Source organism: Triticum dicoccoides, chromosome 7B, assembly GCF_002162155.2.
Source record: "Triticum dicoccoides isolate Atlit2015 ecotype Zavitan chromosome 7B, WEW_v2.0, whole genome shotgun sequence".
NCBI classification, from domain to species: domain Eukaryota; kingdom Viridiplantae; phylum Streptophyta; class Magnoliopsida; order Poales; family Poaceae; genus Triticum; species Triticum dicoccoides.
In genome coordinates this window covers 598,683,473-598,690,036 of record NC_041393.1, presented here as the reverse complement: position 1 = coordinate 598,690,036, position 6,564 = coordinate 598,683,473, and the positions used below count along the sequence as shown (strand labels likewise).

Genomic DNA, 6,564 nt, shown 5'->3' with positions numbered 1-6,564 from the left:
AAAGCTTTATCCAACTTACAGACATGTTGTGGTGTGCTAGGATTCTCATAACCTGGTGGTTGCCGCATGAACACTTCTTCCTCAAGAACACCATGAAGAAACGCGTTCTGAACATCTAGCTGTCTTAAACTCCATCCTCTAGAAACAGCAATAGACAAGACAAGGCGAATAGTAGTTGACTTAATAACAGGACTGAATGTATCTTCATAATCAATTCCAAACCTCTGTTTAAACCCTTTGGCAACTAGTCTAGCCTTATACCTGTCTATGCTTCCATCAGACTTTCTTTTGATCTTGTACACCCATTTGCAATCAATAACATTGTTTCTATACTTTGGTGGAACCAAATGCCAGGTTTTATTTTTCATAAGTGCATCATATTCACTATCCATAGCTTCCTTCCAATTCTTATTACCAAGAGCATCATCCAAACTTAGTGGTTCACCAGTGGTGGTAAGAAAAGCACGTTTGATTTTGTCATACCTTATTGTACCATCATTGTACTTTTTTTCCTTGATGATACCTGACCTGGACCGTGTTTGCCGAGGAGAAACCGTAGGCAGCACAGGAGAAATCACCGCCACAGAAGATCCAGCCGGCGCATGATCCGAGGCGGACCCGTGCGACAGCTCGGCTGGCTCGGGCTCCAGATCCGAGGAAGATTCGCGCAGCGCAGGCGCCGAATCAGCGCGCGTTGATTCCTCCGCCGCCGTGGGCCCATGCGACGTGGGGTCCGCCCCACATGCACGCGCACGATCGGTCGCGTCCGCCGATGCACTCCCCCGGTACGCGGGCTGTCAGCGCGTGGGGACCCGGCGGCTGACGACGCAGCGTGATTGGCTCGGGGCGACGCCGCGGGACCGGTGGGCTCCACCCTATCAGCCAGGTCGGCCACCAGCCCGGATGAGGCCAGGCGCACGGGCGGATCCGCCTGGGATCGCACGCCGCCAGGTGCGGCAGTCTGGGCGGGCGTATCGGCCTCGGATCGCCCGCTGTCAGCCGAATCTGCCCCGGGTTCCGTGACCTGCCTGTCTTTTCCTTCACACATAAAATCACAGGGTAAAGTTGCACAAATAACATCAGCAGAATCAGATTTTTCATGGGATTTTTGCATATGATCTCGTTCATTTAATTCCCCCTCACTATCAGATAATGTTGCGGGATCAGAAAGAAGGGCAATCTCTGCACGAAGCAAGGCGCCGGCATTAGGATGCAATTTGGAAAACGGAAAGAGTGTCTCATCAAAAACAACATCACGTGAAATATAGATGCGTCCGATAGAGATTTCAAGGCACTTATAACCTTTATGAAGATTACTATAGCCAAGAAAGACACACTGTGTGGATCTAAACTCAAGTTTATGACGGTTGTAGGGACGCAAATTTGGGTAACAAGCACACCCAAATATCTTGAGATAGTTGTAATCAGGTTTTTGATGATAGAGACGCTCTAAAGGAGTAGTGTTTCCAATAACTTTGCTAGGGAGCCTATTGATAAGATAGGTGGCAGTAATGAAAGCTTCGTCCCAATACTTGAGAGGCATAGAAGCATGGGCTAACAGAGAAAGACCAACTTCAACGATGTGGCGATGTTTACGCTCAGCAGAGCCATTCTGTTGATGAGCATGGGGGCAAGATACATGATGGGCAATCCCAATACTGCGGAAAAAAGAGTGAAGTTTCTCATACTCCCCTCCCCAGTCACTTTGGACGGCGAGGATTTTTCTGTCAAATTGGCGCTCAACAAGTTTCTGAAACTCTTGGAAAATAGAGAAGACTTCAGATTTATATCGAAGTAAATAAATCCAAGTGAACTTGCTATAATCATCGATAAAACTGACATAATATTTTTTCCGACCAAAAGAATCTCGGGCATGGCCCCATACATCACTGAAAATAAGTTCTAATGGAGCATGAGACACACTAGTTGACTTGGGATAAGGAAGCTGATGGCTCTTGGCACATTGACAGGCTTCACAGACAGACTCACAAACTGAACTAGGAGACAAAGAAAGTTTGTCTTTATTGACTATTTGTTTGACAATGATCGAAGATGGATGCCCTAATCGTTGATGCCACCGTGCCAAAGAGGGCTTGACGACGGAGTAGACGTGACGACGCTTGCGACCTAGTGCTCCGGATGGAATAGGGTAGAGCCCTCCAACGCATCTACCATGATGAAGTAGTTCCCTCGTTGCCCGATCCTTGATGAAAAAATAATGAGGGTGAGTTTCAAAGAAGATATTGTTGTCGGTGGCTAGTCTAGACATTGATGCAAGGTTTTTGTCAGCTTGAGGAACATGAAGCACATCTCTAAGAACAAGATCGTGTTTAAGTGTAGGGAAATTAATAGAACTTTGACCAATATGACAAATATCCATACCTCCACCACTAGCAGTGTGAATCTGATCGGCGCCATGATAGCGCTCACGTAGAGCAAGTTGCTCGAGTTCGTTCGTCACATGATCCGTAGCACCGGAGTCGACGTACCAGACGCCATCTCCAGCCTACTCACGCATGGCGGCAGCAACATGGCGATCTGAGGGCACGAAGTCCTCGTCGTAACGATGCCAGCAATCAATCACCTCGTGGCCAGACTTTTTGCAAAGCTAGCATCGAGGTCGCGGGCGGGAAGGAGGGCGGCGGCCGTTGTTGTTGTTGAAGCCGCCGCTGTTGCCGCTGTTGTTGTAGCCGCCCCCGCCACCAGAGCGTGCGCCATCGCCAGGGGAGGAGGCGCCGCGTCCGCGCCCACCGCCGCGCTGCCCCTGGTGACCGCGCCCACGGCCGCGACCACGAGAGGCGGAGTTGACGGAGGATTGACGAAGGTCGCCGCCATGGAGCAGAGTTAGCCGGGCATCAAAACTGAGCAGTTGGCTGTATAGTTCTTGGACGGTGATGGGTTCCACCCGGGCAGCAAGTGCAGAGACCACCGGGTTGTATTCCATGTCCAAGCCGGCAAGGATTTTGGAGACAATCTCCGGATCAGAGAGGGCCGCAGCCGTGCTTGCGACCTCGTCAGTGAGACTTTTTATTTTACCAAGATAATCAGCCATGGATAGGTTACCTTTCTTGAGGTTGGTGAGCTCGATGCGAGTGTTTATCGCTTGGGCTTGGCTTTGTGCAGCAAACATGGCGTGGATGGTGCGCCACACCTCGGCCGGCGTCTGGAGCGTGGCGACCTGGGCAAGGATCTCACGGGAAAGTGAACCCATTAGGTATCCTTGGAGTTGCTGCTGCTGTGCATACCAGAGGGATCTTGCAAAGTTGACGACTTGTTCTTCTTTGCCTTCCGTGGTGATGGTGAGGGTTGCGGGTGGTGGCGGGCTCGTCGCGTCGAGGTGGTGCTCCATCTGGGCGCCTCTGATCTGCGGGAGCACTATGGCCTTCCAGAGCAAAAAATTGCCCCGCGTCAGCTTCTCCTGTGGGGGCGATCCGAGAGAGGTGGTGTTGTGGGTGGAGGAGGAAGATGATGCAAAAGTAGAGGATGAGGTGGTGGTGAGCGCACCCATGGTGCTTGGGGTCATGGCTGCGGTGGTGGTGGACATACTCTCGGTCGCGAAGGTAGCTAGATGCAATCTCTCTCGATTGGATGAGGAAGAGGCTCTGTTACCATGTAAAAATGTTTTGGGAAGCGTAGAACCCTTTGTCTCGGGCCGCATGTATATATTAGGCAGAAGCCTTGGCACACAAGTTTACAGGGGGGAGAGATCGATCAGATGGGATCGATCAAGTCGTTACAGAAGAATCGTGAAAGACAGAAGAAGAGATAGAACAGAATACAGAATTTAAACCAACTCTATCTTTATACAACTTCTACTACACGTCTACTATACGTATATTCCAACACAGCTTGCTCTACTTAACATGGAATTTCTAGCTTTTAAGGTCCAACATGGAAGCTTATCTTAGCCTTGTTTTCTGTTTTGTCCCTTCGAAAGAGCCTAGCCTTATCTTAGCAGGGTGATGCACAACCAATGTCCTTATAGTCATGGTGGCATTGCACGCTCGCTCACGAAGGTTAAGCCGTGTGGGCAATGCTACTGGCAAAACAGCGCGCTCATCTTCGCCTACGGTGTCCCACAAACTCACCAGCATAGGCAGCACCGCAACAAGCTCTGAAGCCTCTGATATGGTCCGAGGCATGGAGGCCGTCACCCTTGCTGAGCGATGGGATGCACTCGGATGACAGCGTGGGTGAATAGGGGTAGACCAAGCAGGCAGGATGCAGGAGCCGCATTTCAGCCGGATTTGATGGAGAGATGACGGCCATCTCGAGCTCCAGTACAGAAAGCTGGAAATTAAACGAGGGGAAAATTATCAGATAGAGTTCAATGGCGCACTGTGACGCGAACGGAATCGCACGAGGCTCACCGGTGAGGGCAATCGTCAGCGTGGGCGAGGATTGAATCATTGAATGGGATTTGGGGAAGGATGCGGTCTCCGGAGCACGGCAGGTCGCCGTGCTCGACGGTGAGCGCAGGGACTGAGGCGACCAGAGCACGCGTCCAGACCACGCGGATGAATTGCCCTCACCGGCGCATACTCGGGCGGCGCGGACAGGTCGAGCAGAGCGGGGGGCATGAGCGGAGCGGCGCCTGTTGCAGCACCAGCACGGCGGGCGGGGGCACTCGAGCGCGCGAGCGCAGCAAGTCGACGCACGGCCGCGCGACGCGAAGGAGGGCTCTCGTCGCGCGGTGGTGCTGGCGATAGCGGCGCCGCTTCGCTGCCGCGGCCGGAGGTTGGTGGTGGGTCTGACGGGTGGGACGGCTGCAGCGGCTTAGAGCATGTCTAACAGAGCCTTCAAAAACTCAACCTTCAAAATCAATTTAAGGGTTGAGAAAATGTCGTTTTGAAGGCCGAAAATCCCTGGCGCAGATTAGTGTCTTCAAACCTTCAAAACCTTCAAATCAATCGAGGGCATTGATCTACGCCCCGGTCTTCAAACCTTCAAAACAGGACAACAACTATTTTAACAAAATTTCATACAACAAACATAACAATAATCAACAGCAAATAATTATTCTAGTTATGATTACAACATCAAATAATTGTTTCAAGCTCACTACAATCACTCTACTTAGTACAACAATGTTTGAATCAAATAGTACATAGAAAAGTAAAACAAAGATCCCTTACAACAATGTTTGTATCACAAATAAGACATGGAATCAAATAGGCCATCATTGGCGACGGCCAAGCAGCTGCCAGTGGTGCTCGACCAGATCATTGCGGAGCTGGGTATGAGTGTTGGCATTTTCAATTTCCCGACGTGTTTGAAGGAAAGCTTGAATGCGATCGGGGTTCCTCTCCGGTTGCACTCGGGTACCAACATTGTCATAGAAACATGGCAAGTTTAACCCCCTCTCATCCTCGAGTATCATGTTGCGTAGAATGACACAACACTTTATGATGTTCACAAGGATTTTCTTGTCCCCAAAACGAGCTGGACCCCAACAATGGCAAATCTGCTTGCAAAACACCGAAAGCTCTCTCAATGTCTTTGCGGGCTGATTCTTGTGCCCTCGTGAAATTAGCTTCTTTTTTGGATAAGGGCATCCCTCTCTTCTTTTTAGTGGACTTCACAAGTGTTGCCCACTCAGGATAAATGCCATCGGTGAGATAGTATCCCATTGTGTACTCATTGTTCATGACCTTGTAATTGCAAGTTGGAGCATCACCTGAAGCTAGTCTTGCAAATAAAGGTCCCTTTGAAGCACATTGATGTCATTGAGTGTTCCTGGCAAATCAAAATATGCATGCCAAATCCATAAGTCTTGCGATGCCACGACCTCAAGCACAATGGTAGGATCATGGCTTTTACCGCAATACATTTCATGCCATGCCTTTGGGCAATTTTTTCATTTCCAGTGCATGCAATCTAGACTGCCAAGCATGCCCGGCCATCCCCTTTTTTCATTTATCTCCATCAATCTCTTCGTATCTTCCTCATTGGGAGCCCAAAGATACTAATCACCATACAATCGGATGACCATCTTGGCAAACCCACGCACGGACTCGGTGGTAGTATCTTGGCCAATGCGAAGATACTCGTCACAGTAGTCCGCGGGTATGCCATAGGCGAGCACCCGCATTGCAGCCGATATCTTCTGGTATGCACTAAATCCCATGGCACCGGCAGCATTTCTACGGTGCGTGAAATAATGCGAGTTGGCCTCGCAATCTTTGACGATTCTCTCAAACAAAGTACAGCGCATGCGGTACCTTCTACGGAAGAGGCGAGGTGGGTATGTCGGTACCTCCGCAAAATAGTCTTGCATGAGTTACTCGTGGCCGAGTGCGCGGTTCCTCTCGATGCAAAGGCGCCCTATCTGCGACCCCTTCCTCTGATCCATCATCTTCTTGCGGTCCTCAAGATCTTTCACGGCGAGAATGGCGACCATCATCTTTGTGTCATCGTCTTGTAGCAGCTCCTCGATGTCCGAATCGTCCGAAGACGACCAATCAGAAAAATTCGACATCGAATCCATGTCCATCTCCATCTATTATCAACAAATTAAACAAGCAATTAAACAACGGAAAAGAAACAACAAAAATAGAAGGGAAA

At 50.0% G+C, this 6,564-nt stretch overlaps 1 pseudogene; it reads right to left on the bottom strand.

Moving 5' to 3' along the window:
- Positions 1-2,853: 2,853 nt before the first annotated feature.
- On the bottom strand, positions 2,854-2,992 carry LOC119342430 (annotated as a pseudogene).
- Positions 2,993-6,564: the final 3,572 nt, after the last annotated feature.